The sequence below is a fragment of the Sphaerodactylus townsendi genome, linkage group LG17 (genome assembly GCF_021028975.2).
Source record: "Sphaerodactylus townsendi isolate TG3544 linkage group LG17, MPM_Stown_v2.3, whole genome shotgun sequence".
NCBI classification, from domain to species: Eukaryota; Metazoa; Chordata; class Lepidosauria; order Squamata; family Sphaerodactylidae; genus Sphaerodactylus; species Sphaerodactylus townsendi.
Window position 1 is genome coordinate 9,595,997 of NC_059441.1, and position 21,979 is coordinate 9,617,975.

Below are 21,979 nucleotides of genomic sequence, written 5' to 3' on the forward strand. Positions count from 1 at the left end.
GGGCTAATTAGCAGTCTCGGCGTGTGGCTGCGAGCGGCGGCGGCGGCGGCGGCGGCGAGGACCGTACAAAAGGGGGCTGCGGCATCCGCGCCCCCCCCTTGCATCCGCTTCCCCGGGACTTCTGCCCCCAGCTGGCCTTCCTCCGGACCAGGTAAGCCAGATCTGCCTTGGGGAGGCCGAGCCCCCCACCCCCGGGGGGGTGGACGATGCAATGCACGCAAGTCCTGCCCCCCCCACCCCAGAAACCAAGCAACGGAGGGGGGAGGGGGAAAGAAAGCTTCGCAGGCCGTTCCCCCCCCCCCGTGTGCACCCCCGCGCCGGCTCCTTTTGCATCCCAGCAGAGAAGGATGCCCAACGCAAGGGGGGGGGGGTTTGCAATGCTCTGCTGGGGGGGTGGGCTCCAGATCGCCCCCTCCCCTCTCTCTCAATGCACCTGAGCGTGCCTGCTGTTGTCAGGGGGGGGGGCACTGCGCCCTCCCTCCCCTTCTGCCCCCTCCTGGTACCCGTGTGGCTGCTGCCCCTCCTCTTGGGCATCCCTGCCTGCCTCTCTGGCTCGGGGGGGGGGGGGTGGTCTCTCGCTCCTGTGTGGGAATCGCAGCCCACCATGTGGCAGAGAACAAAACCCAGGAAGGAGTGAGGAGCCAGGGAGGGGGGTGCGTTGGCCTCCTGCGTGCATGCCCGGGCTGTGCCCCCTTTGCCCAAGGCATGCCCTGATGGTGGTGCGGGTTCTTGGAAGGAGGCAGCCGTGCCAGTCTCTGGGCCTCCGCCTGGCGGCGGGCTCTGCGGGGCCAGGCTGTTGCTAGGACTCGGGGGCATCGTTTCGGTGCCCGCCGAAGGGATCCAGAGTGGGGCACCGCCGCCCCGCCTGGCACAGAGACATATTTTCTTCCCTGCTATTGTGACAGCAGCAGAGAGACAGACGGAGATGCGCGGGGCGTGCTGTGGACTGTCCTTCCTCATGTGGGCACGCGGCGTGGCGCGGAGGGCAAAGGAGGCGTCTAGCCAGAGGCGGTGGGCACAGCCACCCTCCAGCCGCAGTCTGGACTAACCAGTCTGGACTAACCAGCCAAAGACTAACCAGTCTGGGCTCCGGCCTGCCTCGGCGGTGGCACGGCGGGCATCGCCCCCTGCCAAGAGAGCTTGGGTTTTCTGTGCCCGGGGCAGAGACTCCCTTCGGATCCGATCCCTGCTCCGTCTGAGGTGGGCGGGGGCCGTAAAACGAGCCCACCCTCCTGACTCGGGCTGCTTAAAACATGGAACGTGGGTTTTAATGTTTACATTTTTGTCCTACGTTTATGTCGATGGCACCGTTTTGTATGTTGTGCTTGTGAGCCGCCTCGAGTCCCTCTGGGAGATTGTTGGGGTACACATGTAATATATAAACACGTATAAATCCCCTCATGTGCGGAGTCTGCACCTATAAAATCAATCTCCGTGCGTGGCGTAGACCTCCCAGTCCTTTTGGGACCCATCCCCTGACCCTACTGTGCGCATTTTTGACACTTTGCTACCCTGTTTCCCCTAATATAAGACATCCCCGAAAAATAAGACATGGTAGAGGTTTTGCTGAAGTGCGAAATATAAGGCATCCCCCGAAAGTAAGACGTAGCAAAGTTTTTGTTTGGAAGCACGCCCGACGAACAGAACACAGGAAAAATAAGACATCCCCTGAAAATAAGACATAGCGCATCTTTGGGAGCAAAAATTAATATAAGACACTGTCTTATATTCGGGGAAGCTACTGAGTAGTGGAGTTTGCACGTCCCGAGGTGGAGCCGGAATAAAATTAGCCGTGTCGCGAAGGCAGCCAAAGGAAACCCCAGCAGTTGCATTCGCACGCTGCTTTTCTACGGGTCGAAACCTTGCATGTCTTCCTCTGTATCTTCTTTTAAAAAACCATTCTTCCAATGTGGAAACCCAACTGTTTCTCCACCCTTCCCTGAGCCCTCTGTAATGAGGTCTGGAGGGAGAAGCAACTCAATTAAAAATTCCCCGCTTTGTTGTTCTTGGGGTAAACAGCGTGGCAAATGGGAACGTGGCTACAGCTTCCCACCCCCCTGCCCCGATCCCCTTTCTGGCTAGCCTTGTCCTTATTGGAGGAGACTTTCGAAGGGTGCTGTGGAAAGGGGGTGGGGGTTGGGAGGAAAAGAAAAGGGGTGCATTTCCATCTCCAGTGCTGGATGCTGTATTAGGAGCCCAGGAGTGCTTGAATAGACTGCTTGAATAGGCCTCGTGGATTTGCCCTGCCGATGTGCCGCGGAAAGAGGTATGCCTCTTCTTCTTAACCCGACAGGGAAGGGGTGTTTAGCTGCCAAATCGCCATTTTCCTAAGGAAACCACTGCTCCTGCGGCTCTTTGTGTCCCGGCCTTCTCACGTCCTTGTTTCCAAGGTGGAGGGTGCAGAGAAACAGACCCGTGCCTACCGAGGCAGGAGCTGTTCGCTTCAGACCGGGTGCTCGCCGTGTGTGTGCGCGTGTGCCATGCGGTATGGTTTACAGGGCATGCCTGATGGGGTGCGTGAATGGGTCCAGGAACCCCAAGCGAGGTCCCCGGAGACTTCGGCGAGGCCTCCCGAGCCGGATTGCGAAGGGGATGCCCGTCTGTCCTTGGAGAACGTGCCGAAAACGGACCAGCGTTTGCTGCAGAATCCACAGAGCGATGCGTGGTCTCGAGAACACAGGCACCAGCTGCTCCGCTTGGGGGGGGGGGATTTTAAGTTGGAGCCGCTGCCAGAAATGGCATTTGTGTGTCTTGCACTGGATTTCCCCCCCCAGCCCTTGACCTTGGGACAGGACTGTTACCCCTTTCCATTTTTTAACCCTCATAACAGAAGAAGAAGAAGAGGAGTTTGGATTTATCTCCCCCTTTCTCTCCTGCAGGAGACTCAAAGGGGCTGACAATCTCCTTGCCCTTCCCCCATCCTCACAACAAACACCCTGTGAGGTGGGTAGGGCTGAGAGAGCTCCGAAGAACTGTGACTAGCCCAAGGTCACCCAGCTGGCGTGTGTGGCAGTGTACAGGCTAATCTGAATTCCCCAGATAAGCCTCCACAGCTCGGGCGGCAGAGCTGGGAATCAAACCCGGTTCCTCCAGATTAGATACACGAACTCTTAACCTCCTACGCCACTGCTGCTCCCATAACACCCATTGGGCAGGCTAAGAGAGTATCCAGCCAAAGGCTAACCAATAAACTTTGCAGCTCAGCAGAGATTTGACCCCATTTCCCCCAGTCGAGGCCTGGCGATCTAACCCTCCACAACACCTTGACTGGAATGCAGAGGGGGGAGTCAAATAGGGCCAAATGTCCCCGAGCTGCGCCCATTTAGTCATGGGGGGGGGAATCGCCCCCCCCCCCACATTGTTTGGTTGTGGTGGGGGAGAGTGGCCGCCCATACAGGGGAGTGGGCCAGAAAACTCAGATTTTGCACCAGGCTACGTTTTCCCTAGATACGCCTCTGCTGGAGCGCCTTAAAGTTCAACTGTCTCCTTCCCGCTGGGTGATTTACGTACTGTTGTGGCAGTGTCGCAGTGTGCGTTTTCATGCCTCCGTGAGCGCGGCAGAACAAGTGATTTTTGTACCTGCTGGGCACGAATGGCCGAAGGGCAGTTCCGGGCAGCGGCTAGGAGCCACCTGGAGGGTGACGGGTGATCTCTGGCTGCCGTTCAAGGTGTTCCGTTCCGCCTTCGAAGATCAAACTGGAGGAGGTTTTCAGGCTGGGGAAACGTGAGTTCACTTCCCCTCTGAAGCAGTGGCGCAGGAGGTTAAGCGCTCGTGTATCTAATCTGGAGGAACCGGGTTTGATTCCCAGCTCTGCCGCCTGAGCTGTGGAGGCTGATCTGGGGAATTCAGATTAGCCTGTGCACTCCCACACACGCCAGCTGGGTGACCTTGGGCTAGTCACAGCTTCTCGGAGCTCTCTCAGCCCCACCTACCTCACAGGGTGTTTGTTGTGAGGGGGGAAGGGCAAGGAGATTGTCAGCCCCTTTGAGTCTCCTGCAGGAGAGAAAGGGGGGGATAGAAATCCAAAACTCTTCTTCTCTTCTTCTTCTTCTTCTCTGTGCCACGGAAACTCACTGTGTGACCTTGGTTCCCTCTCTCTTTCGGCCTAAGCTGCCTCGCAGGGTTACTGTAAGGATAACACAGTGGGCAGAAGTGACCGTTCATTCCACCCTGAGGAAAGGACAGGGTGATCATCTAATTTTAAAAACGACTGGAAGAGTTGTCTGTTCATGCTTTCCAGAGAGAGGTTTGGTCGAGGTACCCTTGAAGGTGGCTGGCTTTCAGATGCGGGGCCTTTTCGGTGACGGCACCAAAATGTTTTTGAGGCTTTATTTCATGAGGGTTCTGTCCATGGGGATGATTGAGTATTGGGTATCAGTGACTGGTTTTGTCGTTTGCTGCAGCTCCCTGTGGGGCCGTTTTTCATATCGTCTGCTTGTCTCCTGGGCTTTATCCTATTTTTATAATCCATCCTCCACCCCAAGTTGCCTTAAAGTCTCATTGCTTGGAAAAATAGACTTTAGTCTCAACTAATAAATGCATTTTGAAAGAGAGACTTGCAGTCATTATTTGCAAACTGTGTTCGGTGCTCCCTTGAGCTGGGTTGTGAATCTCTAAGATGCTGTGTTATCCCTCTTGAATGCATGACTTCCTGGTGCTGGCCAATGCGTCCTGCATCCCTTTCCAAAAAGAAGGAGCAAACTAAATTGCTGCTGCTCCTGGGATGACCTGAGCATGCAAAATGACCCAAATTGGGAAAAAGCTTGTTCGAGGTTTTGGGCCTCTGCTATGATTTGTTGACATTTCAACACTTCTTAAGTGGTGGTTGTGGGGGGGGGGGGAACGCTTGAGTGGGGTGAGCGTCCGCCCCACAGCATATTTGGCTTGACCGGAAGTAAATATGACCGAGCACTTCTCACACCAAAAAGCTTTCCTTATCTGGTTCAGGCCCACCATTAGAGCTATGGGAAACCCCCTCCCCAAGGTGGACAACGAATGGGGCCACTTGGAGAATTCTGGGGGACCAAGTAGCCCAAGAATTCTGGTGGCTTCCACATCTGCTTCTGGGGTCGCCTTCTCATTGGCTGGGATTGTGAGGGGGGTCCCCCAAACTGTATGCTGGGGATCATTAGGAAAGGAATTGAGAATAAAACTGCAAAGATTGTCATGCCCTTATAGAAAGCCGTGGTGCGACCGTACTTGGAGTACTGTGTCCAGTTCTGGTCGCCGCATCTCAAGAAGGATATCGAGGAGATAGAAAAAGGGCAGAGAAGGGCAACGAAGATGATCGAGGGACTGGAGCACCTTCCTTATGAGGAGAGGCTGCAGCGTTTGGGACTCTGTAGTTTGGAGAGGAGACGTCTGAGGGGGGATATGATTGAAGTCTATAAAATTATGGATGGGGTAGAAAATGTCGACAGGGAGAAATTTTTCTCTCTTTCTCACAATACTAGAACCAGGGGGCATCCATTGAAAATGCTGGGGGGAAGAATTAGGACTAATAAAAGGAAACACTTCTTCACACAACGTGTGATTGGTGTTTGGAATATGCTGCCACAGGAGGTGGTGATGGCCACTCACCTGGATAGCTTTAAAAGGGGCTTGGACAGATTTATGGAGGAGAAGTCGATTTATGGCTACCAGTCTTGATCCTCTTTGATCTGAGATTGCAAATGCCTTAACAGACCAGGTGCTCGGGAGCAACAGCCGCAGAAGGCCATTGCTTTCACCTCCTGCATGTGAGCTCCCAAAGGCACCTGGTGGGCCACTGTGAGTAGCAGAGATCTGGACTAGATGGACTCTGGTCTGATCCAGCTGGCTTGTTCTTATGTTCTTATGTTCTTATGTAGGAATGTGACCGTTCTCCCCACATGCAGACACACATCAAATCACCCATTGTGAGGGGGGACGGACGTTTTGCTCATAATATCTGTAGCGGATGTTTGAGGGGCTTTGTATCTGTGACCTGGATTGTTTTCACAGCAGCCCTGCACGGTAGGCTCATATTGTATATTCTCCCTATTGTAAACGTGGGGGGGAGGGATGAGACGACCGCCCAGTGAGAAAGTTACTGAGGCAAGATTTGAATCCAACACTCCCTGGTTTGTGCTGCCGACTTCCGGACTCGGGAAGAAATTCCAAATCAAGTCTTTGGAGCTGTTGAAACGAGGACTGATCTATGTCTGGAAACAAACAACATTTAAGACCCCTTCCGCACGTGCAGAATATGACGCACTTTCAATCCACTTTCACAGTTGTTTGCAAGCGGGTTTTGCTCTTCCGCACAGCTGCAAAGTGTGTTGAAAGTGGATTGGAAGTGCGTTATTCTGCATGTGCGGAAGGGGCCTTAGATTTCAGCTAGTACTGTGGAAAGTTTTCTCATCAGTTGCTTTTCCCAAGTGGTTTACTACGATACTGTCATGTTTCCCTGGAGTTTTTTTTAAATGGTTTTTGAGGTTTTGGGGACCAGACTTACAACTGTGAGTTGTATCTGAGGGCTGTCCAAGCTGATATAAAGTTAGCATCGCACTCCAAGGTATTGCATTGAAACAGCACTTACTAACAGGAAGTTTTTCCTGATGTTCAGATGGAATCTCTTTTCCTTCACCTTGAACCGGTGACTCCTGGTCCTGGTCTCTGGAGCAGCAGAAAACAAGCTTGCTCCCTCCCCAACATGACATCCCTTCAAATATCTAAACAGGGCTATCATGTTCACCTCTTAACCTTCTCTTCACCAAACTAAACATCCCCAGCTCCCTAATTCTCTCCTCGTAGGGCACGGATTCCAGACCTTTGACCATTTTGGTCGCCCTCCTCTGGACCCGTTCCAGCTTGTCAATATCCTTCTTGAATTGCGGTGCCCAGAACTGCACACAATATTCCAGGTGAGGCCTAAACCAATGCAGAATAGAGAGGTACAATTATATCCCTCGATCTGCACACTATAATCTTATTGATACAGTCCAGAATTGTATTGGCTTTGTTGGCTGCCACATCACACTGCTGGCTCATATTCCATTTGTGGTCTACTAAGACTTCCAGATCCTTTTTGCACATAGCGTTTTCAAGCCAGGTGTCGGTCATCCTATATCTGTGCATTTAGTTTTTTTTCAGCCTCAGCTCAGTTGGTTAGATTTCCCCTGAGCAGAACGGCCCCTGCTAGACCAGTCTCATCAGATCTGGGAAGCTAACCAGGGTTAAGAACATAAGAACATAAGAACTAGCCTGCTGGATCAGACCAGAGTCCATCTAGTCCAGCACTCTGCTACTCGCAGTGGCCCACCAGGTGCCTTTGGGAGCTCACGTGCAGGATGTGAAAGCAATGGCCTTCTGCTGCTGCTGCTGCTCCTGAGCACCTGGTCTGCTAAGGCATTTGCAATCTGAGATCAAGGAGGATCAAGATTGGTAGCCATAGATCAACTTCTTCTCCATAAATCTGTCCAAGCCCTTTTTTGGCCCTGGTTAGTCCTAGGATAGGAGGTCACCAAGGAGGTCCAGAGCTGGTACACAGAGGCAGATAAGTGACAAACCCATCTGCTGATCTCATGCCTTGAAAAACCCTTTGGGGTCTCTATAAGTCGGTCTGTAACTTGACAACAAAGGAAAATGGAGTCGGGATAAATTGGTTGTATCATCCTGTTGATTGAAACGGAATTGGATTACCCGTTTGGTACAGATGTGTCGCAGGGAAATCCTCCCGAATGAGCGCCACCGGCTTGAAGCGCCAGCTATCCAGCGGACGCACGGCGTGACGTTTCCTTCCAGGGGTGACATTGAATTTCTTGCCCCTGCATTTCGATGCCTGCTTCTTTTGTCATCGAAATCTTACTCGTCGTCGTTTTGTGCCGTTTTACTGGTTCCTTGTGCTGCATTTTTCAAGGTTGTTTGCTCATCAAATAAACCAGCGTCGTGCCCCTTTTCTGCGTGTGTAAACAAAGCTAGTTGTGATGCGAGTGTCGTACAAATTTTCCCATCAAACCGTCTGATGTTGGGTACACACATTGCAGACGCATCTCCAAAACGAAGGAGCAAAAGATTTGTCTGTGTTATGTTTTTTTTCCACATGTGCTTCAATTCTTTGCAGCAAGCGCAGCTTTAAATACAGGGCTCATGTCTGAGACTCCCGATAAACCCTTCCTTTCGGACAAGCTTTCTCACCTTGAGTGCTTTCTTACCTGCAAATACCAAGAAGTGTCTAGAGCGCGATCCGGGCGGCCCTTGGCTCGCGGAGGGTCGTATTTCCTTGCTCTCCTTTTCTCTTTGCAAAATATCCCCCTTTCTCCATGACGGTGGAATGTATGAACCACCTCCAGCGTATTGGAGGTCATGAAAGGTGGGGGTGTCTTTCCGCGGTGTTCATTTTCACGGCCGCCCATCGTTGCTGTGTGTGAAAACAAAGCAGCAGTGGCGTAGGAGGTTAAGAGCTGGTGTATCTAATCTGGAGGAACCGGGTTTGATTCCCAGCTCTGCCGCCTGAGCTGTGGAGGCTTATCTGGGGAATTCAGATTAGCCTGTGCACTCCCACACATGCCAGCGCTGGGTGACAGATTCTAGTCACAGCTTCTCGGAGCTCTCTCAGCCCCACCTACCTCACAGGGTGTTTGTTGTGAGGGGGGAAGGGCAAGGAGATTGTCAGCCCCTTTGAGTCTCCTGCAGGAGAGAAAAGGGGGATATAAATCCAAATTCCTCCTCCTCCTCCTCTTCTTCTTCCTCTTCTTCCTCTTCTTCTTCTTCTTCTTCTTCTTCTTCTTCTTCTTCTTCTTCTTCTTCTTCTTCTCCTTCTCCTCCTCCTCCTCCTCCTCCTCCTCCTCCTCCTCCTCCTCCTCCTCCTTCTTCTTCTCCTTCTCCTTCTCCTTCTCCTTCTCCTTCTTCTTCTACATGTGTGAACTTTCTCAGAATTATGTTTCCACAGAAGGGCAAAGTCCTGGGCACTTCTTCACGGTGGAGATGTGTGTCCCTGCTCTTGAGGAAATATTATTTTTGTCGTGGTGAAATAGGATTCTTTTTTTTATTGGAAGTGCCTTTTTATTGGAAGCCCCACCTGGTGGCTGAAATAGATATTGGGTCTATGTTTGAACATAAGAACGAGCCAGCTGGATCAGACCAGAGTCCATCTAGTCCAGCTCTCTGCTACTCGCAGTGGCCCACCAGGTGCCATTGGGAGCTCACAGGCAGGATGTGAAAGCAATGGCCTTCTGCTGCTGCTGCTCCTGAGCACTTGGTCATGTTGGCTGTCTTGGCTGTGGTGACGGAGCTTCCGGTGTAGATGAGCCGAATCGGGATGGAATATTTATGAATATTCCAACGGTTCAGGAAATTAAAGCTGTTGGGATGATTGCAAACCATCTCCAGTGAGGAAAAGGGAAGCTGTCAGGTTGGTTCGGATGAACACTTTGGTGCAGTTTTGGCCCCTTCCGCACGTGCAGAATAAGGCACTTTCAATCCACTTCCGCGATTGTTTGCAAGCGGATTTTGCTGTCCCACACAGTTAAATCCAGCTGCAAAGTGCGTTGAAAGTGGATTATTCTGCATGTGTGGAAGGACCCTTAGAGGGGCAGCTAACTGAATTTAGATGAGGGAAATGCATAGGGGAAAAAATGAATGGTTGCTTCTTTTTTTGGGCATTGTGTGACTTAAGTGACGCAGCGGCGTAGGAGGTTAAGAGCTCGTTTATCTAATCTGGAGGAACCGGGTTTGATTCCCCGCTCTGCCGCCTGAGCTGTGGAGGCTTCTCTGGGGAATTTAGATTAGCCTGTGCACTCCCACACACGCCAGCTGGGTGACCTTGGGCTAGTCACAGCTTCTCAGAGCTCTCTCAGTCCCACCTACCTCACAGGGTGCTTGTTGTGGGGAGAGGAAAGGCAAGGAGATTGTCAGCCCCTTTGAGTCTCCTGCAGGAGAGAAAGGGGGGATATAAATCCAAACTCTCTTCTTCTTCTTCTACTAGCCCAAGGTCACCCAGCTGGCGTGTGCTGTAGTGCACAAGCTAATTTAGTTCACCAGATAAGCTTCCACAGCTCAAGTGGCAGAGCGGGGAATCAAACCCAGTTCTCCATATTACAGTACAGATTGTAAGCCCCTTTGAGTCTCCTACAGGAGAGAAAGGGGGGGATATAAATCCAAACTCCTCCTCCTCCTCCTCCTCCTCCTCCTCCTCCTCCTCTTCTTCTTCTTCTACTTCTTCTTCACACATTCTCAGGAACATGTGCTTTGAAGATGCTTTAATGGGCTCTGGGGTGAACACATTAGAACCATAGAGTTCCTAGAGTGTCATCTGATGTCTCATCAATCCTTTCCCCAAAAGTCCTAGGGGTGCCAGACAGCAGCCTAGCAGCCCTAGATGAAGACCCACCCCCCCATGCAGAGATTCTTTGCAAACCAATGCCATCTACACCCTAGAACAGGGGTAGGGAACCTGCAGCTCTCCAGATGTTCAGGAACTACAATTCCCATCAGCCCCTACCAGCATGGCCAATTGGTCATGCTGACAGAGGCTGATGGGAATTGTAGTTCCTGAACATCTGGAGAGCCGCAGGTTCCCTACCCCTGCCCTAGAACAAGCTGCAAAGTAGAGTCCTGGTTATAGACGACGACGGCTTGAAACAGATCTCTGCACCTCCCCAGCAGCCGAGCTCTGCGTGCGGCTTTAATTATGTAGAACAATTTGATGTATGGGGGCCCAGGAGAGCCGAACGGCCGTGAATTGGACAGCAAATGGGAAAGGAAAACGGTCCCGCTAATTCCGCTGGGCTGGAAATTCTCCCATCCGAGATTTATAGATTTGTAAATAAAAGCATTTTTCTTCGTTTTCAACCCAAGGCCTCGGGATGGCTGTCGAGTCGTGGCTGACTAACGGAGACCCTGTAGGGTTTTCAAGCCAAGAAGAAGAAGAGTTGGATTTATATCCCCCCCTTTCTCTCCTGCAAGGAGATTCAAAGGGGCTTACAATCTCCTTTTCCTTCCCCCCTCACAACAAACACCCTGTGGGGCTGAGAGAGCTCCGAAGAACTGTGACTAGCCCAAGGTCACCCAGCTGGCATGTGTTGGAGTGCACAGGCTAATCTGGTTCCCCAGGTAAGCCTCCGCAGCTCAAGTGACAGAGCGGGGAATCAAACCCGGTTCCTCCAGATTAGAGTGCACCTGCTCTTAACCACTACCCCACACTAGAACTGAGGGGCTATTTCACACTCATTTCCTACAGGGAACAGAAATCCCTCTGCAGGGGAAATCGCGTGACCCAGTGTGGCGTCGTGGTTAAGAGCACCGGATTCTGCACTGGATTCTGCACAAGCTAATCTGGTTCCCCAGGTAAGCCTCCACAGCTCAAGTGGCAGAGCGGGGAATCAAACCCCGTTCCTCCAGATTAGAGTACACCTGCTCTTAACCACTACGCCACTGCTGAAAGAGACATTCAGAGCCAGTTTCCCATTGCCTGCCTCTGCGCAGCGGTCTTGCATTCCTTCGGTGGTCCCCCATCCGAGAACTAACCCGGACCGACCCTGCTTAGCTTCCGGGAGCGATGTTTAAAAAACAGGTGCAAAATGCTCCGTTTTGTCCCATCAATTAGAATTGCTCAACTGTTCCCATGTTAAAAAAACCTTCCCCTCCCGTCACAAGAGTCTCGCGGCGTCTCTGAAAAATCGAACGAGATCGTTGCAAAGAATATAGGTCATGAGGTCTTCGCGATCCATTCCCAGCACCGTTTTGTCTTGTGGGTCGGACTCCAGCGAGTCCCCAGAAGAAAGAAGTTCTGTTCGGTAGCTGTCGACTCAACCAGGACCACTCTTTCGATGTCACGTGCAATTGCTTCCTGTGCAGCAGTGGCGTAGGAGGTTAAGAGGTTAGCGTAGGAGGTTAAGAGCTCGTGTAAGAGCTCGTGTATCTAATCTGGAGGAACCGGGTTTGAATCCCAGCTCTGCCGCTTGAGCTGTGGAGGCTTCTCTGGGGAATTCAGATTAGCCTGTGCACTCCCACACACGCCAGCTGGGTGACCTTGGGCTAGTCACAGCTTCTCGGAGCTCTCTCAGCCCCACCTACCTCACAGGGTGTTTGTTGTGAGGGGGGAAGGGCAAGGAGATTGTCAGCCCCTTTGAGTCTCCTGCAGGAGAGAAAAGCGGGATATAAATCCAAACTCCTCCTCCTCCTCCTCCTCCTCCTCCTCCTCCTCCTCCTCCTCCTCCTCCTCCTTCTTCTTCTTCTTTCTTCCTGGCCATTATTTTAAAACGATAGCTATTGTCTTTATTTGACTGTTAGCTGCTATTCTGTATCTAACCAGTTATTCAAACTATTCATATATGTTGTTGTTCTACTATGCTAATAAAAGGCATTGAATTGAATTGGGTTTAACATCCTTGGGAGATGTTTTGTCGAAGGCTTTCACGGCTGGATTCAACTGGTTGTTGTGGGTTTTCCGGGCTGCGTGGCCGTGGTCTGGTAGATCTCGTTCCTAACGTTGACACAGTGTGTAACAGACTTCTCTCTTCCATACACCTCTGAAGATGCCGGCCACAGATGCAGGCGAAACGTTAGGAACAAGATCTACCAGACCATGGCCACGCAACCCGGAAAACCCACAACAATCCTTGGGAGAGATGACAAAGAGGTTTGCTTCTTTAGGGATTGAAGCTCCACATGGCCACACAGTCAAGAGTCCAGTTGTATGATGCATGCAGTAGATTTCCTCCGTAATAAGGAAGGCTTATCTAGGTTTGGCCATCCATTCAGGGGGTATCGATTCTGAAATGAAGGTTAATTGCAGTCTGCTGGGGGAAGAAAAGACCTATTTCGGTCGGGGTTTCTATTTCTCATTCATACATTTCCTAAACAATAATGCACACTAATTTGCGTGGTCACCAGCCGATAGACTCCTTTCCCAGGAAAGTAGTTTTGACTCTGGAAAGTTGATACCCAGGAAAATCTTATGGAACTCCAGAGCTTAAATCTCATCCTTTGCAACTAAATGAAGCCACTGGGGAGCAGCAGTGGCGTAGGAGGTTAAGAGCTCGTGTATCTAATCTGGAGGAACCGGGTTTGATTCCCAGCTCTGCCACCTGAGCTGTGGAGGCTGATCTGGGGAATTCAGATTAGCCTGTACACTCCCACACACGCCAGCTGGGTGACCTTGGGCTATTCACGGCTTCTCGGAGCTCTCTCAGCCCCACCTACCTCACAGGGTGTTTGTTGTGAGGGGGGAAGGGCAAGGAGATTGTCAGCCCCTTTGAGTCTCCTACAGGAGAGAAAGGGAGGCAAATCCAAACTCCTTCCCGCCCCCCAGCCCTCGCCCCTCGGCCCCTCGGCCCCTCCCCCCTTCTTCTTCTTCTTCTTCTTCTTTTTCTTCTCTTCTTCTTCTTCTTCTTCTTCTTCTTCTTCTTCTTCTTCTTCTTCTTCTTCTTCTTCTTCTTCTTCTTCTTCTTCTTCTTCTTCTTCTTCTTCTTCTTCTTCTTCTTCTTCTGTCGTGTCAGCTATGTTTCACCTGGCTGTATAATTATTTGTTTCCTTCTTTTTATACCCCGCCTTCCTCCCCTGTGGGGATCCGATCCGGCTTACGTTGCCCTCTCCACCATTTTATCCTCGCGATGTCCTGCACCATTTTATTCTCACAACAACCCGGGTGGAGGGGCGGAAGGCTGAGATCAGTGCCAGAAAGCGAAAGAGGGAAAAAAAATGGCGCCCGGAACAACATCTCCGGCTTTTGCTGCCATTACTTCCAGTTCCTTGCCCCACTTATGGCTGCGCTGCCGGCGCGTCTCCGGATTGGCGGGCCGGGCTGGTGCTAAGGGGTGCTCTGTGGGTCTTCGCGGGTGTTTAGACCAGCGTGACCAGCTGCACCGGTGCCCGCTGAGCTCTGGCCACCGAAGCCTCCCTGGATCAATTCACCCGCCATGTTCCTCTGGCAGATACGCCACTGTACTGTGTGCCTGGCCCAAAGTCACCCAGCGAGTTCCGGTGGCAGAGCAGGGATTCGAAACTGAGCCTCCCAGATCCTAGCCTGACCCGCTCACCAGTAAGGCCCACCGGCTGTTGATATTCTTAGCAGTTTGAACCGGTGTGTCACACACCGATTACTCAACAGAAGCGTTGTCCTTTGCTCGACGTTTCCAGCAAACAGCGTTTTGCTCAGTGTTCCCGACAAACGGCATAAGCCCACACTGAGGTTTTGAGCCCAGACCCGCGCGCCGAAGGCGATCGCGCGGCAGGCACCTCTTTGCACTTGGGTCTGGTCTTGAGCATGCAACCGCAGACGGCCCCTTGCTTCGGGCCCTGTCTGGGCAGAGCCGCTCACCTGCTGGATCCGGTGGCACGATTTCCTCATTGTGCAAAACCTGGAACGCTGTCATTTCTGGCGGCTGCTCTATGCCAGGGGGGCGAAGGGGGGGGGGCTGAGACACAGTCACGTGACTGCTGAATTATTCCAGATTTGAGCTTGAGAGATGGGCGCATTGTACGTTCTCTGCTGGGTTCCAGAGACTCCGAGTTTAGAAGATTATTTATACTGCAGGATTTAGTCCCTGCCAAGGCGCGGCGAGCTTGATATCTCTAGGGGCCTCCCTCTTCCATTTGCAATATGCAAATCCTCCTCTTCTGGCGTTAAGCTTTTCTGCAGGGCATTCAGCAACGATTATTTTTCTCCCCTCTCCTGCAGTTCAAGTCCTTCCTGCCTTGGATTTTAACTTTCAAAATTGGTCTCAAGGAAGAGTTTCTCAAATCTGAAATCTGGGATGTTTTTCCCACGTCTGGAACTGGGCTGAAATATTAAAAGGAGACCGTCGGTGCTTTTTTGGTTTAACCCAGAGGTTCTCAACCTGTGGGTCGCGACCCCTTTGGGGGTCGAATGACCCTTTCACAGGGGTCGCCTAAGACCATTGGAAAGCACATATTTCCAATGGTCAAAGGAACCGAGACACAAATAATTTCATGGCTGGGGGCAGTGGTGGGATCCAAAAATTTTAGTAACAGGTTCCCATGGTGGTGGGATTCAAACAGTGGCGTAGCGCCACGGGGCTGGGCGGGGCACAACGGGGGCGTGGTCGGGCATTCCGGGGGTGGGGCATTAATAATTTCTCTGTTACTGTAAAAAAACTCTTACTGTAAAACAAAAGTTTCTAATTTCCAGCTGGTATCTTTCTGTCCATAATTTAAACTCATTATAGCAAGTCCTATCGTCTATTGCCAACAGAAACAACTACTTCTCCTCTGTCAAATACTTAATACTTTCAAATACTTAATTTTGTTTCTAGAAATCAAAAGAAGGAGACTTTTCTTAAACCAGGAACTTTACCCTATTTCTAAGACATGTTTTTAAAACAGCCCAACAGGGAGAATTATCCCGTTTTCTACCTTCGCTCACCAGCCACACAGGAAACAACAGGACTTTGTGATTTTTGGACCTAATGGAATTTCTAATGGAAAAGCGGACCCGATTAGTAACCCCCTCTCGGCACACACAGATAATTAGTAACCCACTCTCGGGAACTGGTGAGAACCTGCTGGATCCCACCTCTGGCTGGGGGTCACCACAACATGAGGAACTGTATTAAAGGGTCGCGGCCTTAGGAAGGCTGAGAACCGCTGGTTTAACCGAAGTGGGGAAACACCAAATGAGCCTTTTCAGATGCCGCCCGGTTGACAAGGTTGTGTTTGTGGAAAGCGTTTCTCGTTGTGTACCCAGGAAATTAGTCCCCGCTGCACTTGGAAGGGATCACGTGCGAAGCGTTTATCGGACACGGCGCTTCTGTGCGCATCCCTGTGAACGGCGCAGATAGCTTTGAGTCTGTCCTTCCTGCTGGGTGCTTATTAAAAGCGCTATTGGACTCCCTGACGTTGTAAGCTCTTGTTAGGGAGAAAAGCCGGGGAGTGGGGGCATAAATATCTAAATAGAACAATTCTGGGGCCGTTGGCGGCACCGGGGGAAATTTGTAGCACAGTTTGTCGCAATGGGAAACGGTTCTATCAGGAGGGTCTCTTTATTATTTATTATTTATTTCTGAGACTTTTAAGGAAACAACAACTGGATGGAAAACTCCTGGTGTCCTTTTACTGCTGTGCTATAGAGAGTGTCTTCACCTACTGCATCTGTGTATGGTTCTCCAGTTGCACCGTGGCAGATAGGAAGGCGCTCCAAAGGGTGATCGCCACTGCACAGAGGATTATCGGCTGCCCTCTCCCCTCCTTGGAAGGACTCTATCATTCCCGAAGCCTAAATAAAGCCCAAAATATTCTGAGAGACCCGTCTCATCCAGCACACTCTCTTTTTGAACTGTGACCATCCGGCAGACGATACAGGTCTATCGCAAGAAACTAGGACAAAAGAGGGGCTTCGAGATCTAAGCGGCTACTCTAGAGCTGTGGCTATGCTGAACTCCGCGGCTTCATGTTGATGTGTTTGGGGCTGTGTAGGGTTGGGTGGAGGAAGGGGAAAGTGAGGATGATGGATGTATGAGTCTGAAACTGTGTGCATCGAGGAATGCTGCTGTAAATTTCGTTGTGCGTGCACAATGACAACAAAATGCTTATGCTTATGCTTATTAAAAGGGGAGCGATGCAGCGTCTCTTAGGGCCGGGGGCAGCTGGGAGCACAGAGCCGGTTTCCAAAACATTTGGTGAGCTTCTGAGTCATGGTGTTCCTTTGAAACATCTGGCATGCTCTCCCCTGTTCAGAGGTATCATGAGCTATCCAAGCGAGTCCCCCTGAGGTCATGTATTTGTGCCTGAGCCAGCACGGCGTAGTGCTTAAAAGCAGGCGGGTTCTAATCCGGAGAACCGGGTTTGATTTCCCCACTCCTCCGCCTGAGTGGCAGAGAGGCTTATCTGGTGAACCAGATGTGTTTCCGCACTCCTGCATTCCTGCTGGGCGACCTCGGGCTGGTCACGGTTCTCTCAGAGCTCTCTCAGCCCCACCTAGCTCACCAGGGGTCTGTTGTGGGGAGAGGAAGGGAAAGGAGCTTGTAAGCCACCGTGAGTCTCCTTGCGGGAGAGAAAGGTGGGGTGTAAATCCAAACTCTTCTCTCCTTCCTTGGAAGTGAGCAAGTGGATAAATCTTTAAAGCTTGTTACAGCCTTTGTTCTTGAGAATCGTACACCTTGAGGATGAAAGCGAAAGCTGAGTTTTGTGGGGGGGAGTGTATTTGAACCCTCTCTTCTCTCCAGCCTTTCTTCAGATTAAAATTTCCCCTTCTTGAGTTGCTTCGTGCCTTGTGGGGTGGGTTCTAGGGGCCCGGCTCGCCCGCCGCCTCTCAGACCCAATCGGCACCTGCATCGCTGCATTCCATTAGGAACGCGTATTTAATACGTTCATTTGATACCCGAAACTTTGAGAGGATTGATAGTTTGGCCTATGGGGTTTAGGCGCGGCTCTGGCTGCGCTCCAAGATTAATTTCCCTTCAGGCTAGAGGGGGGAAGAAACGCCGAAAGTAGGACATTCGCTCCTTCCAGGATTTAAGTTCCTTTCTTTGCTCTCGCAATCGGATAGACGGTGTTCTGCGTTTCTCTGCCTTCGATGCAATGAAAGCCTCGAGTCTCTGGCTGCAAAGAAAAACGGAAAAAGAAATAGGCAAACGTGTGTACACTTGTTTAGAAAAGTTTGGATTGATACCCCCCTTCCTCTCCTTTAAGGAGACTCAATGAGGCTTACAATCTCCTTACTCTTCCTTTCCCCACAACAAACACCCTGTGAGGTGGGTGGGGCTGAGAGAGCTCCGAAGAACTGTGACTAGCCCAAGGTCACTCAGCCGGCATGTGTAATGTACAGTAGTAGAAGAAGAAGAGTTTGGATTTATATCCCCCCTTTCTCTCCACTCAAAGGGGCTTACAATCTCCTTGCCCTTCCCCCCTGGCAACATTGAACACCCTGTATGAGGTGTGGTAGCTGAGTAGGAGCCTCGAGAAGCTGTGACTAGCCAAAGGTCCACCCAGCTGGCGTCACCCAGCTGGCGTGTGTGGGAGTGTACAGGCTAAGCTGAATTCACCAGATAAGCCTCCACAGCTCAGGCAGCGGAGCTGGGAATCAAACCCGGTTCCTCCAGATTAGATACACAAGCTCTTAATGTCCTACGCCACTACTGTTCACAGTATCATCTTTGGGGCAGTTAATTCTCCCATCAAGGATGGAAACTCAAAACCTGCAATCTAAATGAAGAAGAGCTCTGATTTATACTCTGGCCTTTCTCTTTTCAAGGAGACTTAAGGCGGTTTGCAAACTCCTTTCCCTTCCTCTCCCCAGAACAGATGCCTTGAGAGGCAGGTGGGGCTGAGAGAGCTTTGAGGAACTGTGACTAGCCCAAGGTCACCCAGCCGGCATGTGTGGGAACGCACAAGCTGATCTGGTTCCCCAGATAAGCCTCCACAGCTCAAGTGGCAGAGCAGGGAATCAAACCCGGTTCTCCAGATTAGAGTGCCTTCTGCTCTTAACCACTACGCCACGCTGGCTCTCACACCTGAGCAAACCACTATCTTTCTCTCTTTTAAAGCGAGGGCCATATTTGGGTCTGAGCTAGTTCTGGGGGCCCCCGACTTGCTCTCCCATGTGCCAGTGCGTGTCCGTGGGGCTCTTCGATCGCCCCATCTATTTTGACGAGTGGGGGTGCTCTTTTCCCACTGGTTTGCCCCTTTGCTGCTTCGCAGAGGATGAATTATCCCGGTGTTGGCACTGAGCGTGTTGTGAGTTCAAAACCTCTTTGCCCTCTTGCTGCTCCTGCAGGAGAAAGTGACCGAAGACAAGAAAGGGAAGGAGCAGCAGTGGCGTAGGAGGTTAAGAGCTCGTGTATCTAATCTGGAGGAACTGGGTTTGATTCCCAGCTCTGCTGCCTGAGCTGTGGAGGCTTATCTGGGGAATTCAGATTAGCCTGTACACTCACACACATGCCAGCTGGGTGACCTTGGGCTAGTCACAGCTTCTCAGAGCTCTCTCAGCCCCACCTACCTCACAGGGTGTTTGTTGTGAGGGGGGAAGGGCAAGGAGATTGTCAGCCCCGTTGAGTCTCCTGCAGGAGAGAAAGGGGGGATATAAATCCAAACTCTTCTTCTTCCTTCAAATGTGGGGCTATGCTGGAGGCCCAATGTGAACCCCCCCCCCCCCGGGTTAGATTGAGCCCCTGAGTTTGTCACTGCACACATCTGGTGTATTGTGTACGCTTGCGGGGTGCGACAGCCGCACACACACATCTCTGCCCATGTACGCCGAACGAATTGCTTCTTGGCGCAGAACCGTGATTTGCCTGCACATCGGGGGTTTGCTTACTGACAGGCCGGCTTGTACACTGGCAGGGGAGGGGGCCGGAACCGGAGGAAAATAAATAGCTCTTGTCAGCGCAAATCCAAGCAAAAAAAATGATGAAGGGTTTTCAGTCGGCGCTGAGCAAAAGTCATTTGCATCGGAAGCAAATCGGAGCCTTTTTTTTCTCTCTCCCAAAGGAATTTCGAGGAACGTCTCCCGGTAATCCTAACAGGCCGGAATAATGTCCCTGATTATGTATTCTGAGCTGTTGATGATTGCTAGGAGAGAGGCTGGCGTGGGATGTATTTTTATTTCGCTTGCAAAACTTCGCCTTTGCTCTTTAGGGGAAGAAGAAGAAGAAGAGTTGATTTATATCCCCCCTTTCTCTGCTGCAGGAGACTCAAAGGGGCTGACAATCTCCTTGCCCTTCCCCCCTCACAACAAACACCCTGTGAGGTAGGTGGGGCTGAGAGAGCTCCGAAGAACTGTGACTAGCCCAAGGTCACCCAGCTGGCGTGTGTGGGAGTGCACAGGCTAATCTGAATTCCCCAGAGAAGCCTCCACAGCTCAGGCGGCAGAGCGGGGAATCAAACTCGGTTCCTCCAGATTAGATATACAAGCTCTTAACCTCCTACGCCACTGCTGCTCCTCTCCCTTCCGTGGAGTCGGTCGGGGTGACCAAGGCCGATTCCATCCAAAATCCAGGCCTGAATCTGGATTGAAATGGGTCCAGATAACCCCAATAAAACCCGCTGACTCAAACTTCTTGCAACCCCTCCACCCCAAGAATGGATGTTGGCCGCCCGGCAATAGTTATTTAGCTCGTTGGGATCTGGGGTTGCTTTATTCGGGAGGGGGGACTTGTAGAAGCAAGCCTTTATTGGCACAGACAACAGTACAACAATAATAAAAAACGGATTAAAAAGCATATACAATACAGGACATAAATGTTAGGTCGAAGGAAATCTACTGGCGTTTAGTAATTTCCAGGAGAAAGTCTGCCACTATCATACAGAGAGAAGGATCAGAGTTGTCCAACAAGTAGTGTGATCTAATTAAATCGGGGAGATGGGGTAAATGTAAAGGAGTAAGATTCACATACTTGGATCTGATTTCCTTGAGTCTGAGACAGTGTAGTAATTGGTGGGCCAGAGATTCAACTGAGCCATCATTACATGGGCACAATCTTTTAGCCTTTTCTTGCTTATTAAATCTGCCATGTAACAAGGCAGAAGGCATAACATTAAACCTGGCGAGCATTATGGCTCTCCTTTGAGCAGGGTTTATTAAGCAATACAGGCAGTGTGCCAAGTGGCCCCGTTCAAATGGGAGAGAAAAATACAGGGGGGAGCACGTTTTCTTGGCTGCGGTGATTAGGGTAGAGAACTCTCTATCCAATAGTTGACCTTTTAATTTCCTATAAGCTTCTGAATAGGACAAAGGGCAAAGTGAATCCACTGACAGTCCAATAGAGGCCATTTTTTCTTCAATTATGGAAAACCAGGGGTTGGAATGGGTGTGAGGGAGTGGGGACTTGCAATTCCTCTTTTGGGGCGGTCAGAACCACACCCTCCTGCAGAGAGATGTGTGTCGCCCGTTGTAAACACGGGTCCTTGACATCAAGTTCCTATAAAGTAGTGTGGTGGTTAATAAATGTTTAAATCAGACCAGTCATTCCAGTTTGGGTTGGGGGAGCTGTACCATTTCAGGCTGCAAATGGGGGTGTGTGACTCTCCATACAGCATAAACCCCTGCATGTAGAAAATAATCCAGCCACGGAGAAGCAAGTGTTTTTGTCTTTATTGATTGGTTGATTCAATTTGTATGAAGACCTATCCCAATCTGACGTATTGTACTGTATTATTCGATTTGTGTACCGCCCTCCCCCGAAGGGCTCAGGGTGGTGAACAACAACAGCATAATATGGGGTTTTATCTCCATCTTTATTGTTTTAGAATTTTGCTGTTTAAAGTTTTAATCATGTATCGCTAAGTTGCATTGTTTTAGAGCACGATATGACGTTTGCAGCCCTGAGTCTCTATCGGGAGGGCTGTGGGATATAAATCCGTAAGTAAGATTAGGAGGAGGGAGGGAGGGAGGAGGGAGGAGGGCAAGGAGGGAGTGGGAGGAGGGAGGAGAGGAAGGAAGGAAGAAGGAACGATGTAGTGGGTTGTATTGTTTGGTGTTTTATATGATGTTTGCAGCCCTGAGCCCTATCGGGGAGGGCGGGATATAAATCCGTAAGTAAGTAGGGAGGGAGGGAGGGAGGGAGGGAGGGAGGGAGGGAGGGAGGGAGGGAGGAAGGAAGGAAGGAAGGAAGGAAGGAAGGAAGGAAGGAAGGAAGGAAGGAAGGAAGGAAGGAAGGAAGGAAGGAAGGAAGGAAGGAAGGAAATGACAGTAAACAGTAATCATAACATCAAACTACAAAACATCAATAAATATAGCATTAACAGCAGCAAAACATCGATAATTGTAATCATAAACTATAAAACATCAATAAACGTAGCATCATAAATAATCCATGTAGATAAACACGAATAAGCGTAGATTGCGACTTTTCCCCTTCTGTAGCCTAAGACTACAGAAAACACAATGAAGACTAGCGCTCAAAACAATCTACAAAAGCCTAGCCTAGTGACTAATCTAAACAAAAAATACAATATCACATCACTAAACTAAGCCCAACACAAATCTAACTGTGCCTAGCGGTATAGTCTTGCCCATAATGAGAGCTGTGTCGGCTTTTCGTAACCAGAGGAATGGGCCTG

The 21,979-nt window shown here is 50.8% G+C and overlaps 1 protein-coding gene across 3 annotated transcripts in view; it reads left to right on the forward strand.

Annotated features, from left to right (window-relative positions):
* APBA2 (amyloid beta precursor protein binding family A member 2) overlaps positions 1-21,979 on the forward strand; it is a 107,831-nt gene continuing 85,852 nt past the window's right edge. For 2 of the 3 annotated variants that reach the window (XM_048481763.1, XM_048481765.1), the window contains exon 1: positions 1-151. The gene's annotated coding sequence lies outside the window, so the exon portion shown is untranslated. Of the gene's footprint in view, positions 152-2,245; positions 2,267-21,979 lie in introns of those variants that run through there. The other variant, XM_048481764.1, reaches the window with a different exon arrangement.